Source organism: Rattus norvegicus, chromosome 7 (assembly GCF_021556685.1).
Source record: "Rattus norvegicus strain SHRSP/BbbUtx chromosome 7, alternate assembly SHRSP_T2T, whole genome shotgun sequence".
In the NCBI taxonomy this organism is placed as follows: Eukaryota; Metazoa; Chordata; class Mammalia; order Rodentia; family Muridae; genus Rattus; species Rattus norvegicus.
In genome coordinates, this window is record NC_141540.1 from 69,250,131 (window position 1) to 69,273,373 (window position 23,243).

The window sequence follows — 23,243 nt, forward strand, 5'->3', positions numbered from 1 at the left end:
ATGCATCAGTATTGATCTTGAACAGAGCTAGTGATTAACTGTAGTCTCTACTCATATTCAGTAGCTTTTCCAGGAAGCTTCGAATTACACTGGCATTGCTATCAGTTTCCAGTACTTGGGGCGGTTTGGCAAGAATCGCTGCATTTGACTACGAAATGACTACATTTGACTATAAAAGTACCACACGGAGATAATGCTATAAATTTGTTCTTACTATGAAGGAAAATTTTGAAATAAAATACTCTATACGTTTTTAAAATTTGATCTCTTTTTAATATATTAAGCTAGCAAATAAGTTTTTTCCTTTTTAAAAAAATGGATATTTTTTATTTACATTTCAAATGTTATTCCCTTTCCCAGTTTCCCTTCCATAAGCCTCCTATCGTATCCCCATCCCCCTTCTTCTGTAAGGGTATTCCCCCTCCCAAACCAACCCCCCTCCCTGCCTCCCCACCCTGACAATTCCCCTACAATGGGGGTCCAGCCTTGGCAGGACAAAGGGCTCTTTCTCCCATTGGTCCTCAACAAGGCCATCCTCTGCTACATATGCAGCTGGAGCCATGGGTCTGTCCACATGTACTCTTTGGGTAGTGGTTTAGTCCCTGGAAGCTCTGGTTGGTTGGTTTTGTTGTTCTTATGGGGTTGCAAACCATTCAGCTCCTTCAATTCTTTCTCTGACTCCCCCAACAGGAATCCTGTTCTCAGTTCAATGGTTTGCTGCTAGCATTTGCCTCTGTATTTGTCACACTCTGGGCTAATATCCACTTATCAGTGAGTAAATACCATGTATGGTTTTTTTTTTGTTTTTTTTTTTTTGTGATTGGGTTACCTCATTCAGGATGATATTTTCTAGTTCCATTCATTTGCCTATGAATTTCATGAAGTCCTTGTTTTTGATAGCTGAGTACTCCATTGTGTAGATGTACCACATTTTCTGTATCCATTCCTCTGTTGAAGGGCATCTGGGATTGTCGAGCTTCTGGCTATTATAATAAGGCTGCTATGAACATAGTGGAGCATGTGTCTTTGTTATATGTTGGAGCATCTTTTGGGTATAGCCCAGGAGAGGTATAGCTGGGTCCTCAGGTAGTTCAATATCCACTTTTCTGAGGAACCTCCAGACTGATTTCCAGAGTAGTTGTACCAGTCTGCAATCCCACCAACAATGGAGGAGTGTTCCTCTTTCTCCACATCCTCACCAGCATTTGCTGTCACCTGAGTTTTTTATCTTAGCCATTCTGACTGGTGTGAGGTGAAATCTCAGGGTTGTTTTGATTTGCATTTCCCTGATGACTAAGGATATTGAACATTTCTTTAGGTATTTCTCAGCTATTTGATATTCCTCAGCTGAGAATTCCTTGTTCATCTCTTTACCCCATTTTTTAATAAAGTTATTTGGCTCTCTGGAGTCTAACCTTTTGCGTTCTTTGTATGTATTGAATATTAGCCCTCTATCAGGATTGGTAATGATCTTTCCACAATCTGTTGGTTGCCCTTTTGTCCTAATGACAGTGTCCTTTGCCTTACAGAAGCTTTGCAGTTTTATGAGATCCCATTTTTCAGTTCTTATAGCATAAGCCATTTGTGTTTTGTTCAGGGTATTTTGTCCAGTGCATATGTGTTTGAGGCTCTTCCCCCCCTCTCTCTTCTATTAGTTTGAGTGTATCTGGTTTGATGTTGAGGGCCTCGATCAACTTGGACTTTGTACAGGGCTATAAGAATGGGTCGATTTGCAATCTTCTACATGCTGAACTCCAGTTGAACCAGCACTATTTGTTGAAAATGCTCTCTTTTTTCTACTGGATGGTTTCAGCTCCTTTGTCAAAGATAAAGTAACCATAGTGTGTGGGTTCATTTCTGGGTCTTCAATTCTAGTTCATTGATATATCTGCCTGTCTCTGTACCAATACCATACAGTTTTTATCACTATTACTCTGTAATACTGCTTGTGGTCAGGGATGGTGATTCCCAAAGTTCTTTTATTGTTGAGGGTAATTTTCGCTATCCTGGGATTTTTTTTTTGTTATTCCAAATGAATTTGCAAATTGCTCTTTCTGACTATGAAGAATTGAGTTAGAATTTTGATGGGGATTGCATTGAATCTGTATATTGCTTCTTTTACTATATTAATCTTGATTAATCCATGAGCATGGGAGGTCTTTCCATCTTTTGAGATCTTCAATTTCTTTCTTCAGAGACTTGAAGTTCTTGGCATACATATATTCCACTTTGGATAGAATCACATCCCCGTAATTTATGTTATTTGTGACTATTGTGAAGGGAGTCATTTCCCTAATTTCTTTCTCAGCCTGTTTATCCTTTGAGTTGAGGAAGGCTACTGATTTGTTTGAATTAATTTTATACCCAGCCACTTTGCTGAAGTTGTTTATCAGGCTTAGTAGTTCTCTGATGGACTTTTTGTGGTAAGTTAAGTATACTATCATGTCATTTGCAAATAGGGATATTTTGACTTCTTTCTTTCCAATTTGTATCCCTTTGACCTCCTTTTGTTTTCTGATTACTCTGGCTAGGACTTTGAGTACTATATTGAATAAGTAGGGAGAGAGTGGGTCGCCTTGTCTAGTCCCTGATTTTAGTGGGATTGCTTCAAGTTTCTCTCCATTTAGTTTGAGGTTGGCTATTGGTTTGCTGTATATTGCTTTTACTGTGTTTAGGTATGGTTCTTGAATTCCTGATCTTTCCAAGACTTTTAACATGAAGGGGTGTTGAATTTTATCAAATGATTTCTCAGCATCTAAGGAGATGATCATGTGATTTTCTTTTATTTGAGTTTGTTTACATAGTAGATAACGTTGGTGGATTTCTGCATATTGAACCATTCCTGCATCTTGGGATAAAGCCTACTTTATCATGATGAATGGTCTTTTTGATGTGTTCTTGGATTCAGTTTGCAAGAATTTTATTGAGTATCTTTGCGTCAATATTCTTAAGGGAAATTGGTTTGAAGTTCTCTTTCTTTGTTGGGAATTTGGTAGTACTCTGTCTGTTTCTATTTTGTGGAATAATTCGGACAGTATTGGTATGAGTTCTTCCATGATGGTTTGATAGAATTCTGCACTAAACCCATCTAGTCCTAGGTTTTTTTTTTTTTTTTTTTGAGGTGGGGGAGACTTTTAAAAACTGTTTCATTTCTTTAGGAGTTATGGGACTGTTTAGATGGTTTATCTGATCCTGGTACCTGTTATCTATGTAGAAAATTATCCATTTCATCCTGTTTTTCCAGTCTCGTGGAATATAGGCATTTTTAGTAGGTTATGATGATTTTTTTTAATTTCCTCAGATTCTGTTTTTATGTCTCCCTTTTCTTTTCTGATTTTGTTAATTTGCGTATACTCTCTGTGTCCTCTAGTTAGTCTAAGGGTTTATCTATCTTGTTGATTTTCTCAAAGAACCAGCTCCTGGTTTTGTTGATTCTTTGTATAGTTATTTTGGTTTCTGCTTGGTAGAATTTAGCCCTGAGTTTGATTATTTCCTGCAGTCTACTCCTCTTGGGTGAATTTGCTTCTTTTTGTTCTAGAGTTTTTAGGTGTGTTATTAAGCTGCTAGTGCATGCTCTCTCCAGTTTCTTTTTGGAAGCACTCAGAGCTATGAGTTTTCCTCTTAGCACTGCTTTATTTGCGTTCCATAAGTTTGGGTGTGCTGTGCCTTCATTTTCATTGAATTCTAAAATGTCTTTAATTTCTTTATTTCTCCCTTGGCAAGTTATCATTGAGTTGTTCAACTTCCATGTATATGTGGGCTTTCTGTCATCTTTCTTGATAAGTTTTAGTTGAAAGTCAATTTTATTCAGTATTAGAGTGGCTACTCCAGCTTGTTTCTTGGGACCATTTGCTTGGAAAACTGTTTTCTAGCCTTTCACTCTGAGGTAGTTTCTGCCTTTGTCACTGAGGTTTGTTTCCTTTATGCAGAAAAACGCTGGGTCCTGTTTCTGTATCCAGTCTGTTAGTCTATGTCTTTTTATTGGGGGATTGAGTCCACTGATGTTGAGACATATTAGGGACCAATGATTATTGTTTTCTGTTATTTTTGTTGTTAGAGGTAGAGTTATGTTTGTGTGCCTCTCTTCTTTTGGGTTCATTGCTGGGAGACTATTTTCTTGCCTTTTCTAGGGTGGGTTTCCCTCCTTGTGTTGGGGTTTTCTATTTATTATCCTTTGTAAGGCTTGACTTTTGGAAAGACATTGGGTAAATTTTGGTTTTGTCATGGAATATATGTTTATCTCTCTATGTTAATTGAGATATTTGCTGCATATAGCAACCTTGGCTGGCATTTGTGTTCTCTTAGGGTCTGTATGTCAAATACTCAGGATCTTCTGGCTTTCACAGTCTCTGTTGAGAAGTCGGGAGTAATTTTGATAGGTCTGCCCTTATATGATACTTGACCTTTTTCCCTTACTGCTTTTAATATTCTTTCCTTGTCTTGTGCATTTGGTGTTTTCACTATTATGTGATAGGAGGAATTTCTTTTCTGTTCCAATCTATTTGAAGTTCTGTAGGCTTCTTATATGTTTATGGGCATCTTTTTCTTAAGGTTAGGGAAGTTTTCTTCTATAGTTTTGTTCAAGATATTTACTAGCCCTTTAAGTTGTTAGTCTTTGCTCTTCTCTACCTATTATCCTTAGGTTGGATCTTCTAATTGTGTCCTGGGTTTTCTAGATGTTTCAGGTTAGGAACTTTCTGCGTTTTATAATTTCTTTGACTGTTGTGTTAATGTTTTCTATGGTATCTTCTGCCCCTGAGATTCTCTCTTCTATCGTGCATTCTTGTAGTGTTGCTTGTGTCTATGACTCCTGGTCTCTTTCCTAGGCTTTCTATATCCAGAGTTGTCTCCCTTTGGGATTTCTTTATTGTTTCTATTTTTTTTTTTTTTTTGAGCTGGGGACTGAACCCAGGGCCTTGCGCTTCCTAGGCAAGCGCTCTACCGCTGAGCTAAATCCCCAACCCTATTGTTTCTATTTCCAATTTTAGATCCTTGGTGTTTTTTTTTTTCAATTCTTTCACCTGTGTGGTTGTATTTTCCTATAATTCTTTAAGGGATTTTTTTTTGTTTGTTTCCTCTTTAAGGGCTTCTACCTGTTTACTTGTGTTTTCCTGTATTTCTTTAAGGGAGTTATTTATGTACTTCTTAAAGTCCTCCATTATAATCATAAAATGTGATTTTAAATCTAAATCTTGCTTTTCCAGTGTGTTTGGATATCCAATATTTGCTTTGGTGGGAGAACTGGGCTCTAAAGATGCCAAGTAGTCTTGGTTTCTGTTGCTTAGGTTCCTGTGCTTGCCTCTTGCCATCAGGTTGTCTCTGGTGTTAACTTGTCTTGCTGTCTCTGACAGTGGCTTGACCCTCCTGTAAGCCTGTGTGCCAGCACTCCTGTAGACCTGTTTTCTTTCAGCTGGATCTGAGAACAGAGAGCTGCTCCTGGGTTTGTGTGCCATGAACCTCCAGGTGGGTCTCTTGGATCCTCTAGGTGGGTCTTACCTCTGCTCTCAGGTGTGTGAGTGCTCCTGGAGAGTGGCTTTCAGCTCAGGCAGAAACAGGGGAGGTTCTTCCCCTAACTATTCCTATGTTTCTGTATACATATGGCACTAGGCAGGTTCCTCTTGGGCCAGGAATGTGAGAAGTGGTGGTCTCCACTGAGCTCTCAGGATTGTCAGCACTTCTGAGAGTCTCTCCCATGAGATTTGGATGCAGCAAGTTGTGGGAGCGGTTCAGCTCAGGGTGCAGGCCGAAACTGCAAGTGTTCTGTCTCAGACTCCCGCCTTTGTGTGTCCTAAGGCTACCAGGCAGGTTGCTTGGAGCAAAAGAGTTGGTGTTAACTCTGCTGTCAGGTGTGTTGGTGATCCTGGCTACTGGCTTTCAGTTGTGGGCACAGGCAGAAACCAGAAGAGTCCTGCCCCTGACTGCTCCTAGTTTTCTGTGCCCAGAGGGCATAGATGGCACTAGGCAGGTTCCTCTTGGGCCAAAAATGTGAGCAGAAGTGGTGGTCTCCCCTGAACTCTCAGTGTTGTCCACACTTTTGAGAGTCCAGCTTTCTCCCACTACAAATAAGTTTGTTAATAAGTTTGTTTAATAAGCTCATGATCTATTTGAAAGAGGAAGAGCCACTCATAATTTTTAAGGTCTTTCATGAGCAAGAAAAATGCAATTACCAATCTTTTCTTCCATTAATTTATTCATTTATGCAATTAATTTACATGCCAATGGTAGCCATCCTCCTCCCAGTCTGTGATGGTTTGAATATGCTTAGCCTAGGGAGTGGCATTAATAGGAGGTGTGGCCTTGTTGGAGTAGGTGTGTCACTCTTTGTGTGGGCTTTAACACCATCACCCTAGCTGCCTGGAAGCCAGTCTTCCACCAGCTGCCTTTTCTCAGCTTCTCCAACTTCATGTCTACCTGGACACTGCGATGCCTACCTTGATAATAATGGACTGAATCTCTGAACCTGGTATCTGTTCACAGAAGTAAAACACTAAGACACAGTTCCTCCCTCATTCCACTCTTCCCTCTGTTCTCTCTCCCCTTCACTTCTGAGAATAGAGAGGCCCCTTTGGGAATCATGACACCCTAGCACCTCTAGTCACTGCAGGACTAGATACATCCTTTTCCACTGAGGCCAGAAAAGGCAGCCCAGATAGGGGATCAGGATCCCCAGGCAGGCAACAGTCTGGGTGAGCCACAACTCCAGTTGTAGGAGGATCCACAAGATGACCAAGCTGCAATCTGCTACATATGTGGGGGATGAGGAGGGTAGGTTCAGTCTTTGCTGGGTGGTTCAGTCTCTGGGAACCCCCAAGGGGTCCAGGTTATTTGACTTTGTTGGTCTTCTTTTTGGAGTCCTTGTCTCCTCCAGGTTCCTCAATCCTTCCCCTAACTCTTCCACAAGACTTCACAGGCTTAGTTTAATATTTATTTGGCTGTGGGTCTCTATCTGTTTCAGGCAGCTGTTGGGTGAAGCCTCTGAGAGGATAGTTATGCTAGGCTTCTTTCTGTGCATCCATGCTGACAGAAACAAACATGGCCTGAGGCTCCAAGATAATTGAAGGAGGAATGCAGTCTAGCAATGTGTCCATATAGATCTGAGGACAGTGCAGTATACTCCCTGCCCAATTGTCAAGGGTTGCTTCTATATTCATTTATGTTTGTCTCACACAGGGCACCTGTGTATGCAGACCAGCAACAACAAATATAGCTGTCAGTAGTATCTTCATATATTGCATCATTGTGACAAGGCTTTGACCAACAAAGAGGCATCAAGGCCTCACAGCATGCCCCTGTGAATCCACTACCTGTGCAGTTATAGTTGTAGTTGATTCCTCCATCCACATATAGATCTCCATGGAGACATGGCTGACTGGTGCATTCATGAAAGTTTCCTTCCCAGTGGTCTCTAAGGAATCCAGATACATAGTCACAGAAGCAAGCTCTAAGAGTGTCCTGAGACATGGCACCATATAGACATGACTGGGATCCATATTCATCAATTGCCAACTCACAGTTCACACTAAAATACTCTTGAAGACAGACACACATATATCGTCCTACCTCATTGTGGTTTATAGCTTCATTCATGCAGGGATCAGAAACACATTTATCTGATTCCAAGTCACAATGTCTGCCTTGATAACAAGGAACATAGAAGCAGGAGTAGCCATTGATTCCATCCTGGCACACAGCCCTGTTGTGGTGAGGGCCGGAAGTACACTCATTTCGATTTGTCTCAGAACCTTCTGGCATATCCAGCAGGACAGATACATGATGCTCGGGGTCTTTATGGCAGGTTTATGTTGGCAGGAGTTCCTTCACAGGAATTAGTGACAGTTTTATAGGTCAGCACCTTCTACCCAGGAGGACGTTGGCACAGGAAGCCCCTTACTTCTGGAGTATTCACACAAGGGGGAATTCCTTGGCAGGGACTAGAGAAGCATCTTTTAGATTTTCACAGTCTTTTTTCAAATTATTGGCTGTGTCAAATCAACAACCGTATTGTGGAAAACTCTTACATGTAGAATTGTTTTGGCAAGAATTTAAGAAATACCTGGTATTGTTTTCTTTGTAAAATGGATCCTGGCACTTCAAGTTGCTAGAGGATTAGGTGTATCCTTTCACCATGTCTGAGGCCAGACAAGACACCCAATTAAGGAAGCAGGATACACAGGCAGGCAACAGAGTCAGTGTAGGTCTCCACTCCAATTGTTGGGGCTCTGACGTGAAGATCATGCTGTATATCTGCTACATATGTGTATGTGGGATTCGGTCCAGCCCTTGTATGCTCTTTGGTTAGTGCTTCAATCTCTGGGAGAACCCCTTTCCCTGACAGGGTCCAGGCTAGGTGACTCTGATGGTCTTATGGAATCCCTATCCCATCCACGTTCCTTTCCCTAACTCTTCTACAAGACTTGCCAAGCTCATGTAATGTTTGAGTGTGTGTGTCTACATCTTTCTTGGTCAGCTGTTGGGTGGAACCTTTCAGAGAACAGTTATGCTAGGCTCCTGTCTGCAAGTATAACTGAGTACTGTTAACAGTGTCAGAGATTGGTTCTTTCCCACGGGATGGATCTCAAGTTGGGGTAGTCATTGGTTGGCTGTTCCCTTAGTCTCGGCAACATCTTTGCCCCCATTCTTCTTATAGGGAGGACATATTTTGGGATAAAGGTTATATGGGTAAGGTGGTGTCTTTATCCCTCTCTGGGAATTCTGAGTCACTATAAGAGGTAATCACTTCAGGCTTCATATCCCCCACTGCTAAAATTCTCAGCTAGAGTTACCTTCATAGACTCCCCCATACCAAGTCTTTGGCATGTCCTACAGATGTTTTCCCTTCACCATTTCTATTCATTCTTGTGGCTCTCTCCCCAGCTCTCCCTACAACAGAAACTTCCGCCCAGTTCCTTCCCTCCCTCCACTTTCGATGACGATTTTATTTTTTTCTTCTGAGTGAGATTCAGTCATCCTCCTCTGGGCCCTTCTTGTTATTTAGCTTCTTTAGGTCTGTGGATTGTAGCATGGGCAACTTTGTAGCCTATATCTACTTATAAGTGAGTACATTCTGCAATCGTCAATCTTTACTTGTCAGTCGTAAATAACTAGAACAAACTGTTAAAATTTTATCTATTGGAAAATATTGGTGATGTTCATGTAGGACAAAGAATTGTTTGATGTAAATTTTGTTGTGCTACTGAATGGTTTGTAATGAGCTTCTGCATGGTTTAACCAGATATTTTGGCACACTGATCCAATGGTGTGATTAGGTTAAGCAGCCACTATATTTTTGGCCACATTAGCTACGGAACGAGATAAAATGGTTCTCCTTTTTGAGTTTCTGGAGTTTGTTGTATTTATTTGTTTTTTAAAATAAGTCTAAAATTGGTAATCATTTTATAGGTTAGGATTTATAAGAAAGTGCTTAACACATTTGCTATATGAAGGATAAATTTCCCCATATTTCTTTCACTCCACAAATTGTTTAGGAACAGAATGGCATGCAGTTTGTCTACAGATGACAAACACATAAACTAACAACCTAGCTGTCACTTATATCTCATATCCTAAAGGAAAACCAATTAAGCAGTTGTTACATATGAAGCTGTTACATATATTAGGATTCATTATTGTTTTACATACCCTGGGGAGAGACTTATAAAATGTTTTTTCCACAGTGATTCAACTGAATTGACACTAATGTTTATGTGTATAACTTATCTATAGTTATATATATAGTTATGTATATAACTTATATAAAGAATATAACCCCTAGTAAAAATAAAGAAAAATAAGCTCAATTAGCAAACTAAGCATTTTTCTAAGATTTAAAAATTGTCTCCAGTATTTGACAGATCACAGAAGCAATCTCATGGGCATATGTTTTATAGGAACTAACTATATGCTTTACATATTCAACTGTTTAAATTGTTTTATAATTATTACCAAATCGATGTTATACAATAATAAAGATAAATTATAGGTACGTTTCTGCATTTTTCTATTGAATCTTCTTTCCTAGGTTAGTTGACTAATCCAGGTTCATGTGCCTTAATTACACTTATCCCCAGTCTATGGGCTCCTATTGTAAGATTGGTCACATTTAAAATATGAAAATACACTAACAGTTTTTACAAAATCTTTTGTATGAGTACCAGGTGCTGACAGTAGAACTGTGTAATGCTGATATGTTCACAGGGAAAGAAACAAGGCATAAACCAAGTAATAGGAGGATACAGATCAATTATAAGAGAAGATGTTTATTAACCAAATGCCTTCAGGCATAGAACAAGGAGATTTGATGAATTGTCACCATCTCCTTGTATATCTTTAATCAATATTCTATTAACTACTGCTACCTTTATATATTAAATTTAGGTCAATCAACATTATTTTGCATTTCATTTTCACCTTCACTAGCTAGCCAGAATGTAATACTATTTGCCTTTTGTAGATGAGGCTTTTTTAAAATGTACAGTCTACATAAAATCCTCATTAATCATAAAATTCATTTCATGTTATAAAACCCATGAAAGGTATACATTAAATAATTGAGCCTTTTCAATTTTCCTTTTCAATTGGTCAGAATGAGCCGAAGAGCAAGAAGCATGGCACTCTGCCTTTTTCCTTGCTGTAGGGGTAAACTTTCCAGTCTGCCTTCCATCTGGGAATGGCACGATTTCTGTCTTCCTCAGGAATGCGTGTTTGAGAAAGCAGCTGATGATGGCTCCTCATTGCTCTTCTAGATGACAGTAGCCTAATGCTGTCCTATAGCTTGTATGTGATGTAAAAAGGATCTGGTCATCTGAGCTTCTGATATTTACTTTTAAGTTCATATTGTTGACTGTCTAAGATAATGTAAACTCTCTTTTGCCTAACGATGACATAATTAAGATTTTCTGCTTTTCTCCAAAGTCAAGGCTTGGTATACCTTCAGAAGTGTACATTTTCTTGGTTGGTGGAGAAATATGCTTTTTTGTTGGGAACAGTTCATTTTCAGACATGGTGATCTTCTTTGTTCAACAAGTATGAAGTGCAAATATACCATACGTGCTAACATTCAGGAATATACTTTATTTCATTTATATTATTCCAATAGGAATCTAATTTAATGTGTTTCAATAAAATGAGTTTTAGTAAACAGATGTCTTTTCACACAGCAACTTTTTCAGCATGGTTTATTCAAATTTGAATTCATAACAAAATTCTGAGATTATTTATATTGAGAACACAATACAGGCTTTTGAAATTAGTCTAATAGAACTAGAGACATTGGTTAGCAGTTAGGAGCACTTATTGCCCTTTCAAAGGACCCAGGGTAGGGTCCTAGATTTTATGTGGAGACTCACAACTGCCCAAAATTTTACTTCTAAGGGATCTTTAGTTCTCTTCTGGGTTCTGTGGGTACTGCATGCATGTGGTATACATACAGAAAAGCAGATAGACAGACATACAGTAAACAACCTATATTTTAATAAAATAAATTATAATACCCAGTTTAATTACAAGAAAACTGTAGAGCAATGGTCTCAACCTTCCTAATGCTGTGGCACTTTGAAATAGTTCCTCATGTTGTGATCACCTCCCCTCCCCCATCATAAAATTATTTTTCTTGCTACTTCATAACTGTAATTTTGCTACAGCATAAATCATAATGTAAATATCTGATATTTAAGATAACTAATATTCAACCACCAAAGGGGTTGTGGCCCATATGTTGAGAACTGCCTTTGTAGAGGCAATATACTATAAAAGCTATTGATAAATACCAAAACTTAGAAGAGAGAAAAGGACATGTGTTAGGGGAAGCACATGTCTCTTGCTTGCATTTCTAAGGGCTCAGATCATAAATTCTTCCCCTTTATTGTAATACTTATTGGAAAATGGATGGACCTCACCTTGTGAAAAAGAGATAGGGATAGTTGGAGAGTATATTTAGTTCTATTGACTTTTTCTTTTATCTATTTTGCTCCAGCATTATTATCTTGTAAAATGTTGAGTACATTTGAATTCTCGTGATTTGAGTGGTTATAGATTTACATGAGAAAATCCTATGCAATAGAGATCATGTTGCCTCTAAGACACCTAAGAAGTAATGATTTATCAATATGGCTTTGCGCCCTTGGTATTGGAAGTAACATGTTTCTATATATGTTTATAGTTTTATTAATAATTAAATAAATAATTGAATATATAACCAGATAAACTTAGTAATATTAAATAAATATGATTAAACCACATTTAAAATATAAATATAAATATATTTAATATTGGTAGCTAAAATAATGGCTCAGTGGTTACTGATTCTTGACACTCTTTCAAAAAACCTGAATTTGGTTCTAAGCACTCAAGTTGGGTGGTTCACAAATGCCTGTAACCCCACTTCTAGAGAGTCCAACATCCTCTTTTGGCCTCTGAGGGCACCTATGCACATGCAACATACAGTTACACACACAGACACACATATGTGCATACACGTACACACATGTGAATACATGCACGTGCACACACAAAAGCATGCAGGTGCACAAACAGGCACTCACTCATGCATGCCCATACACATGCAGGAATAAAAATAAACCTCAAGAAATATATCTACTCAGAACTTAAAACCTTCCATGTAGAGCAAAATGAGAAGTCCCTCCCCACAATAAGTGTACTCATGAGGCACATTTTATGTAACAGTAAAATGTTATTCATGAAAACTTTAAATCCAGATGCAAGCTTCCAGTCACCTGACATTGAGGATAGGTCCTGTTCTTGCTGGTCTTTCCAATATCCTCATTCTCTGGCTTATTCTTATGATGTTTTCAAAAGTGATCTTTATCTATCCTCCATCTGAAACATGGAAAACCTCTTCACAAAACAATCACCTTTTGGGATGATTTTCATAGAATATGGCAAAGATAAAATTTGATTTGAACATCTCAAAACTATACAACCTTGTATATATAATGTGTACATAAATGTGTATTTATTACCAAAATGAAGCCGGAAATGCTCAGTGGTTGATGCTGGAACTGATCCTGATGGGAATATCTCTGCATATGGCCAATTACAGGCTAAGTGGGGAAGTGAAAATTGGGAAATAGATCCAAGCCTAAGGTTTTGTTTCTGCTCGTTATTGAGAAAGATTTAAATTGGTACAATTATTCAGAGCACTATATTCCCAAAATATCACCGCTTATTAAGAAAGGTGAATTTACAGAGACAAATGCCATGTTATAATTAGGCAAATTGTGTTCACCTAATAACTGCTTTTCACTGTTTCAAATAGTTATTTTAACTTTTGGGTAGAAATGTCATGTTGAACACAAAATTTACCTTAAATCACTAAAGTATCACTTAAAATGGCAGAGGGATTTATGGCAATCTGTGACAGGAAAAGTGCTGAGAATATTGGAAGCTGAAGTGTGTGGTCAAGTGATCACTACTATGACACAGTAGAAGGAATGGATCTCAAACCATCAACAGGGAAAGCAGAGAAGTAATGCACACAAGAGGCAGTTAAATATATGGGTTCACTTTAACTTAGCTCATGCCTTATTCTACAACACCATGGAGTTGGTAGATGGAGATTACACACATCCAAAATAAAGTACAACTTCATACTGAAGATGGCACTCTTGACCATCTTACCTAACCTGAAAGACAGTTGCACGCTTTTCACGTATGTAAGATGATGAGCCCCAATTATGGAGATTTTTAACACTGCATTTCTAAGAGGAATGGCCCACAGCAAAGCCTGCAACTGTGACCCTCATCAGGGCAAAGGCATCTTGTGGTCTTTTCAGTCCTGGATGAAATCTGATGAGACCTTAATATTTAGTTTGATATTACTAGATAGTTCAAAAATGACCTTCTGGAAGACTAAAAAACCTGAAAAATAGAAGAACAAATGACAAGGTTCCATGGAACCATATGTATGTATCTTGAGCTAATGTTATAGGAAGTGTTCTCTCAGGGTCTACTGCTATTAGTCCATTTGTATGAAGAACAAGTACTTTTGGTAATCTTTGTATATGAGGGACCTGAATCACTGAGAGAGGGGCATCCTCAATCATAAAGCTAGATGGATGTACATCAGTCAGCTCTACAGTGCGTGTGGATGCCCACTGCAATTGGGCATTATAGAATCCTGGAAATATATTCTGAGAAATGAACCATCATGTTGTGCAAACACACAACATATTCACACACACCTAGGTGGCAAAGATTAATCACTCCATTAGTCCCTTTTGCGAAAGTGTTTTTATTAATTCCTTCAAAATTCCCTACAATATCTTTTGATCACGTTTATGCTCACCCCTCTCACTAGTTCTTCCCTTGTCCACTTTCTGACCTCTTGATTCTTTCCAATTTCATGTCCTTAAAAGATGAAAAACATCCAGAGTACAGTTTGAGCTGGCCATATACTCTTGAATATAGTCTTCAACTAGACTGTGGCTGACCAACCATGGAAAACTTAAAAAAAAAAAACCTGACTCTCCCTCCCCCAAAGTTATCAGCTGTCAGTAACTCCTCAGTTAGACACGAGGAATCCAGTGTTTCTTTCTCCTTGTCATGCCGAGGTTTGGCTGGCTTGTCCTTGTGCAGATCTGGAGTAGGCTGCTGTGAGTTCATCAGTGCTGTGGTCCTGTCAATTCTGGAAGGCACTGTTTTACTCTAATAAACTACAACTTTTGGACCTTAGAATTATTCTGGCCATTCTTCAATAACCCCTGGATGTTGAGTTTTTAATGTAGCAACTCACCAAAGTAAAGAGAGTAAGTATAAGTAGAAAAATTAGTCCTTTTTATATGTGAAAACACAAGCATCAGAAGACTGGAGCTGGTGTCATACCACATTCTATTGTAAATTCATACAAGTATGAGAATATGCAAAAATAATGATAAAAATACAGAATTGAAAAGATATAAACCAATATGTAACATGCTTGTTTTTTATGATTGTCAAGTACAATATAGAATACAGAGGTATGTAATTGTATGCCTTGTGCTTTTACATAAATGGAAGGGTACCTCGTTCATATTTCCTGATCATGAATGCACGAGTGAACACACTGCAATATTACGATTGCTACAAAGTCATGAAGAGTTTTCCAGGTCATATAAAATCTCAGGGAAGCATTATCTTATATGTGACTCATTGGCCAAAGTCATATTATTATGTGGCACAAGATTATATGTTGTAGTACCTTATGAAATGGAAGTTTCTGGTTGTGTCATGTGGTGCAGACTCATGTGATGTTTTCTGAGGCAAAACCTGTGAGAGGATGCTTGATGTTTAGAGGGTAGAAGTAGGGCTCAACGGACAGTGATGGGACACTTGAATAGCTAAATGTGCAATGCTTCCTTGGTCTTGAGTCTTCACTGATCCTCACTTCATCAAGAGAGAGCACAGAAAGCTCCTGGCATTCTGGCTTGTCCTGGTCACTCTCACTGACTCTTACTCATTTGGAGGAGGCCTGGCACCTCCTGCCGGATGATGCTTCCATTGCTATTCATGTTTGGAATCTTGACACTACTAAACTGGTCTGCTGGTATCCTGGCAAATAGAGATTGGAATTACCCCCAGAGAACTACTTCTAAACAGGTCTACATCCCCTTGTCCTATTTACCACCTTCTCTTCCCTATCTTTTGATCGTGAGCCAAAAGGGGGTCAAAGCTTTAGCGAACCCTTGTTGAAGTAGAATTTGAAAAACTCAAAGCCTACAACCTTATAATCTAGAATGAATAGGGACTTTTAGGAGAAAAGAAAATACTTAAAATGTTATTGGTACTTTTTGGAGAGATAAGAAGATATTATGTACACAAAATAATGACAAATCTCACAAGGAACATGTTCACAAAAAAGCAAGCAGTGTTTTATAGAGGAAATTTTCAAAGAGAGATAGGAAGAGAAAGCAGTGTTCATAAAACAGAAGAAGGGGGCAGGGGTGCGAGTTATATAGATTTAGGGGTATGGTAGAATTTTTAAAAAATATTTAAAGAAAAAAAAGTCATACCAAAAAAATCCACAAACAAAAGACTAAAGCACTAATAAAAATCATCCAATTTCATAATATGAGTATAAAGACAAGGGAAAAGGGAAATGAAGGATGGATCACGTGCACAAAAATTACTGATGAAAGTTATGTGGAAACAAATATCAGCTCTAATATTAAGGTCTCTATCTAGCTAAATATATGATGCACAGATTTGAAGCAAGCCCACTGTGATGAATGCTCTCAACTCCATGACTTCTGATTAGAACATGCAAGAATTGCATGTGCATAATTTCAGTGCTTGGCATTCAATGTCACAGTGGCTAACTGAAATTGGGAAATAATAGAACTTGCTTTTTACCCTTGCATGGGAAAGAATCTAGTTTAGAGTTTCTATATCTATTTCTGGGAATATTGGACTCTAGGACTGAAGATAAAGGAAATACCAAGGGTATCAGAACGAGAGGTTCCCAGGAAAATCAGACTGAAACCAGTCAATGCAGGGCAGACTTCTGGAAGATGCGTCCTTTAAAATTAAAATTATTGTGATTTTTTTCTGTTGTAATCCAGTTTAGAAATTTAAATTTGGAAAAATTGAATGCATGTGTCTGCACACACACAAATGTGTGTGTGTGTGTGTGTGTGTGTGTGTGTGTGTGTGTGTCTGTGTCTGTGTCTGTGTCTGTGTGTGTGCGTACAGTGGAGAAAACATTATTTACTTCATAGTGGCTGAAAAAGGAAATAGAAATGGAAAGTATATGACCAGCGACGTAGATATTATGAGACACTATGAAAACTTCAGGTGAAAATTCATCTTCTGGAGAGAGAAATATAGACACACCAGTACTGCCTTTAAAACCTCATCTGGGTAAACTTTTGAAATTACATATAGGTATACACTTAGAAAATCTAAATTAGCTAAAAATCATTTATGTGTTCTATGTCTAAATGTTGAGAAATCGTGAATGTTTTTGTTGTCAATTTACTACAAGAAATTTCTTTCCACAACTGAGTTACTTGCCTAGTTTTCTTGGAATTAATGCAGTTATCTTTTCCTTTATTCTTAAAAACCTATCACTTTAACAATGTTTCAGGAGACCTAAGTCATTGAAACCCCACAATATCTAGTCTCTCATAGCTAGATTCAGACACGTTGACCCACAAGATGATGTATTTTTGAAGACATCCATGCATTCCGGTGGTGTTACGAGTGTGCCAGCTTCTTTATCTTCATTATTGTGTTTGGCCTTTGGTATAGGTACTAAGGCGATTAAAGCCTGTACTTTGAGTCATTGATGGCAACTTGAGCTTGCCCTTGATCAGAGGAAATCTCACAAAGGCTGGGCAACTTCATCTCCTCCTGAGTTTTTACTTTCCTACAGACAAGAGAGTGTGAACTAAAATTTGAATTTCTTTTCTTAAAAGATTCAACTTTCCCCATGACAGTGATGAAGAGGATGGGTTGCCTTCCTGGGACAGATGTCTCAAAGAGCAGAGTAGCCTCAGCTCTTACTGTAGGTACTCAGGGCAAGCTAATATTACCACGGTTTTGGAAATCACTATAGGTAATTAAGAGTTACTAATTTACTAAGATTTGTCAATTTACAAATTCGTGGTCCATCTTTTAAACTACAAATACTATCCAGCTGCATTATCATACTTCATCGATTTCCCCCCCCCCATTAGTTTTTGTTATTTTCCATTACTCCTACACTGTGTTTTCTGGGTTTATTTGCAGAGCATTAAAATTATAATTCACTTATCCAACAGCTAATTTGTCATCTATGCTATGCATTACTCAAACTCTGTAATATAAATTTTATGTATTTGATGGCATTGTTATGAGATCTCTCCATGTGGTTAGTTTTCTCATATTCTGTGACATGTTGACTGCCTATTTTCCCATTCTTCAAGAAAAATTTTTAAATGCAATGTAATGCAAATCTGGAGTGGCTACAGCCCATAGTAGCATACAAAGCAATCTTCTTTACCTTCATATTCACTAACCAAGGTAACACTCAGTCCTGAAGGAGTCTATTCTAGGTAAGTGCCCTGCATGGATACAATATCAATCACTATTCCATATTAATGTACGAATAGTAACCATAGTTATCTCTGCCCATACCCACACTGATCATGTACCTCTTGTATGTAGTAAGCATGTTGACTTAAAGGGTTCACCTCCTCAAAATTCAGTGAGCATTTATGAAAGTCCATCTTTTCAGGACAAAAATAGCTTTGAGTGTCTGCCTTCCCCTTCCCACATCACAACCAGTGTACAACTATATTTGTATTGATTTAATAGACATGTCTAACAGTATCAGCAAGCATGAACTACTTTAGCACTGATATTGTTGTCTTTGATTGCTTGCTAATGGCCCATGCATGATTCTTGCCCATGTGTCTTTTTGAGTCCTTGCTACAACTTTGTTGTACAAGTACAAATTTCTTTCCATTGTAGCAATGTTAATTGTCAAGATACCTAAGTGTGTTTTGAGCCAACTCTGATATTCTTACCAGATCCAAAATTGAAACAAACCTGCACTGAAAAGTGACAATCAGGTTCACTTGTAAGTCGGTGAACACAGCCTCTCTTCCCTATGCTTTCATACCCTGCCCTCTTGTCCCTTTGGGCCCCATTCCACTTCCTCTTACTGGATTCCATATATGTTGTGTGTGCTAATGTGTGAGAAGGAAAGAACAGTTATGGGGAGCGACTGTTGGTGGCAGCATGCTGTTTCCATAGAGCTGGCGTTTCCTTTGCATTTTCTCATTACTGCTGATTACTATAAAACAGATGAGCCATGTGAGCCAGAGATGTGCACTGCGGCCTATTTCTTAGCCAGTGGACTGACGTCATCACTTTGTGCTAATTTGCTTGTTTGCATCATCCTGATGTTTCCTTCATAATTTACTACCTCTAACTAGTAAAAGAGAGAATGTAGGTAAACTATAAAATATCTCATTTCCTTGTTGAAGGCTCCCTTAAATATTAATTCTGTAGAACGAAGAGTATTTAGGGAGTCATAGAATTAATGGCTAGTAAGAATTTTAGGCCTCTTGCAATGAATAATCTCTAGCGGTATTGTGGGTGGTATTGAACATATCTTTTATACCTCGTCAGTGCTCTGCATCATAAAATTTTGAGTAGAAACCTTGGGAGATTTCAGTGATTTTTGTGTCATTCAGCCATATTTTCAGTTTCTTTATTGGTTTTTTCTTTTTCCACTTCATTCTTTATTTCCTACTTGGCTCCTTGGCTGTTTTTACACACTTTTATTTCACACAAGGCTCCACTCATTTTCTCCTACTCCCTTCCCCTTGCTCCTCTTCTCTTTCCCCTTGGGGTACTTAGGTGGATGAGCTGCATCGTGACTCATTTTCAGTTGAAGGATTTAAACGTCTCTTTCTCGGAGGTACAAGGCAAAAAAAAAAAAAATAGAAATCTTCACAGAGTTGTTAGTATGGGATTTATCTCAATGTAGTATTTCCATATCAGATCTTTTTTAATTAAAGGAATCAATAGCTTCTGATTTCTGTGTCAGGAGTAGAGATGTAGGGGTGAGAATTCTGATTTTAATCAGATCTCCTTCATCTCTACTTTAGATGATAGACAGTCTTTGTTTGACTTCAAGGTTATTTTCGCTTTGACTGAAAGAATTCTCAGACTACTTTACCCTTTTTAATGGTTCTAGGAGAGTTGAAAAGAAGGGAGGAAAAAAAAACCCCAAAGAATAAAAAGGGCTACTCTTAATTTGCTCTCTGGAGACAATATGATGCATAAAGGTAGACTATATAGGAAAGTGTACATATCCTAAAAACAAGAACAGTAAAACAACCTTGCCATGACTCTTGTGTAAGAAAAAGACCTTCCTTTTGCTTACTCCGCATCGCCTTTCTGAAGATAAGTTTTCCTGTTCACTGTCTCGATCAGATTTTCAGGGTCCTAAAGGCAACACAAAGCTCAAAGTTGGATTTAGGTTCTGTGGATTTTGTGAGACACCAAGAGACAGAATAATTTGTACACATGCACATAGACCAAGATTCAAAAGAATATTCCTGATTTCTGTGCTTACCTTCTCCTTACTGCTGGCCAGGCCAGTTTGTTTCTTTCTGTTCTTCTGTGGATTTCATAGTAGATCATTTTAAGGTTTGATGTAGTACTAAAGGCAGATTTCTATGAGACCCAGACTTAGATTTGACCTTCTGATTCACTCACACCAATAGTACTGATATATCACATCATGATGTTGCTATTATATTACTGTCTGTTTGTTTTGTTTTATGTTCCTGTATTTCATTCTGTGTGGGTTCAGAAATTGTGAAAAAGACTAGTGAAAAATCTTGATATTAAGTAGGGCTTTATAAATATATTCAAAACAGATAAAACTCTCCCATTCTGTGAGTCTATAGGAAGTATAGATCATATAAGTTTTGTTCTGCTCTTCTAACAGTATGCACTTTTAATGATATAGTTCCTAGTAAAAACACCCTATTTTTTATCTTAGCATCTTATTTCATTTAGTAAATATTTAATTAGTTTCTGGTAAATGCCATGCACTATGCAAAATGATACATACATAATGGTAATTCAAATGGGTAAGAACTTTTTACTTTCTCTCTGTGAGTTCTTTTGTATTTGATATTTTTGTATCAGATGTATTTGTATTTGATTCCTTCTAAAGTATTTGACAGTAACTGGATAACTAATGATAATCTGGGTGTATAGGATTCTGTTCTTCTTGAAGCCACTGGCCAAATTTACATTAAGCAGTTGATTGTGTAGTTAGTAGTTTCACATCTCACCTCTGAGTAAAATTCTGTTTAAGATAAAACTATATCATTATTTCTGATGCATCCTCACTTGCAAGCTCACTGCTTTGCCAAAGACAATTCATCCATGTTGTGTTGAATGAATGAGTAGATGAATTGCTTAGCCCACTAGTAATAATGCTTAAGCTTCTTGTCAGCAAAAGAATTTGAATAAACTCCAAAGATTGCATTTTTTTAGGCAGAGGCTGTCTCTATAGATTTAAAGAGATGTCTTTAAATCTTAGGTGTATCTCATATTTTGTAGAAAACTAGAAATAATTTGTTCTCCTTTTCATGGTATAAAGATACTTCAACTGTCTTTTCACAGTAGGCCACTGCACTCGGTGTACTTGGGTCATTTGCTGAGAATGTAGATATAGAAAGTATAGTCATCATATGGAATAGTTAAAAAGTAAGAACTGGTTAGGCGAGCCAGTCTTACTGCTACTGTCCTAATGACCCATTGCTAGAATGTTAATACAGCACCTTTTGTTGTAATTTGTAATGTCTCTCCACCTTGAAGTGAAACAAGCTACTTTTCCTTTTGTTTTTAAAACCATATTTATTTTTAAGATTATTATATAGATATATCACATCTTTCTTCCCTTTCCTTTCTCTAAACATTACCATATAGTCCTCCTTGCTATTTCATATTTATATATATGCACACACATGTATATATACATATGTACATATATATGTATACATATAGACATATGTATGTATATACGTATATACATGTCTACATACATGTACACACATATCTATCCAAATATATAAATACAGTGTGTTCAGTATACATAATGTTAATTTTGTGTATATGTTTTCAGAGCTGACAATCTTGTTTTCTCTCTCTCTCTCTCTCTCTCTCTCTCTCTCTTGCTCTGTTTTCTCTCTGTGCATGTGTGTCTGTGGTCTCTGTTTATATACACTCCTACCTTGTGCATAAGTGTGAATGCTGTCTTGTCCTACCCTGGGATACAAATGGAACTCAGAGGACAACTAAGGGTTTTGGTCCTTCTGTTACAGGTTACTTGGAACAGGTTTTCTTGCTTACTATGTGCAAACTAGGCTGGCTGGTGCCTCAGGCTTCCAGGTATTCCTGTGTCTCCACTCCCCCCCTCCCCCCACTGCACTGTAGGAGTTCTGGCATTACAGATGTGTGTGTTATTGCATCCAACTTGTTGCGGGATCTGGGATCTGCACTCAGGATTCATATTTGCCAGGTAGATTGGGTTTGAGAGGAGGTTCCCTCTAGCAGACATTTCGCTGTCAACAAGCACAGTGCCAGGCACCATGTCCAAAGCACTTCTGATGGATGGGACAAGAAGTCTGTAGTCAGTACTATTACTTCAAATAATGGGAGGTTTGGCACGGGTAGATTGCTGAAAGAAAATGTTGAGGAAAGGTTGAGGAGACTCTTGAGAAACTGAAGCCAGCACTGAGATGGCACAGATAAGAAACCTAGACTGACTGAGCGTGACTATGTGTGGGAAACAGGGCAGGAGGATAAAGAGAATACATGTACAGTTCTTGTTGAGGACGGTGAGAGCAAAAGTGCTTAATGCTGGATAGCGTTTGGATTACTTAGTATTTGTTCTGCCAGAAAGACCATTTTTGCTTGGCCCTGGTGACCCCTTTGAAGTCTTAGCTTTTACTTTTCTGCAAGCTCTGCATATTAAATATTTTAGTACATCCTCAGATCCTATAAGTTTTTAGCCTATTTCATCTAGAAGAAAAAAAAATATCCACTCCCCATGGAAATCTAACTTGGTCTTCAATTGGCAATATCCCTTTTTAGTTGTTATTAGGTAAATTCTTTTTTAAAAAGAAAGATAAAATATGATACTGCTTTGTCACCTCTAAATATTTTAAGGATTACAGAAGACCGAGTAGAGGAAATTATAATTTAAAGTTACTTTAAGTTCACATAATAGCAGTTCAGACTTCTGTTTAGAATCCACAGTTAGAGTGGCATCTGCTCTGTCAGTAGCAGTTTCATTAGCTGATGCTGTTATTTTTTAACATTTGTAACTATTATGATTGCTGTGGGAATACTGGATTCTTACTCATTTACATTTATCATATCCATATCATATCATTATTAAAAGTAATAAAACACAACAACTTCAAATCTATATTTTTGTTAGTCTTGTACTCATGTGTGCATATTGCCATGTGGAAACATCTGACTGTAACCTTTGTCTCTGTCCTTCATCTATTTGCTAACTCCCACTCTCCCTTCACTCTGAGGATAGCCGTTCCCCTCCAAGGCCTTGGCTCCAAGGTCTTTGTCTCAACAGGCCTTGGAGATATGGGCGGCCTCTTGAACACCTGGAGGTCTCCCATCTATGTCTGTAGCTAGCTTAGTTGTATACTCCATTGGTGTTCCTTTTGATAGTCTTAATGAGTAGTGTGTTTTAAAAAATGTATTATACATGTGAAACT

At 38.0% G+C, this 23,243-nt stretch overlaps 1 pseudogene; it reads right to left on the reverse strand.

The window, feature by feature from the left end:
- Positions 1-6,987: 6,987 nt before the first annotated feature.
- Crb1-ps3 (crumbs cell polarity complex component 1, pseudogene 3) lies at positions 6,988-22,093 on the reverse strand (annotated as a pseudogene).
- Between the last annotated feature and the right edge of the window lie 1,150 nt (positions 22,094-23,243).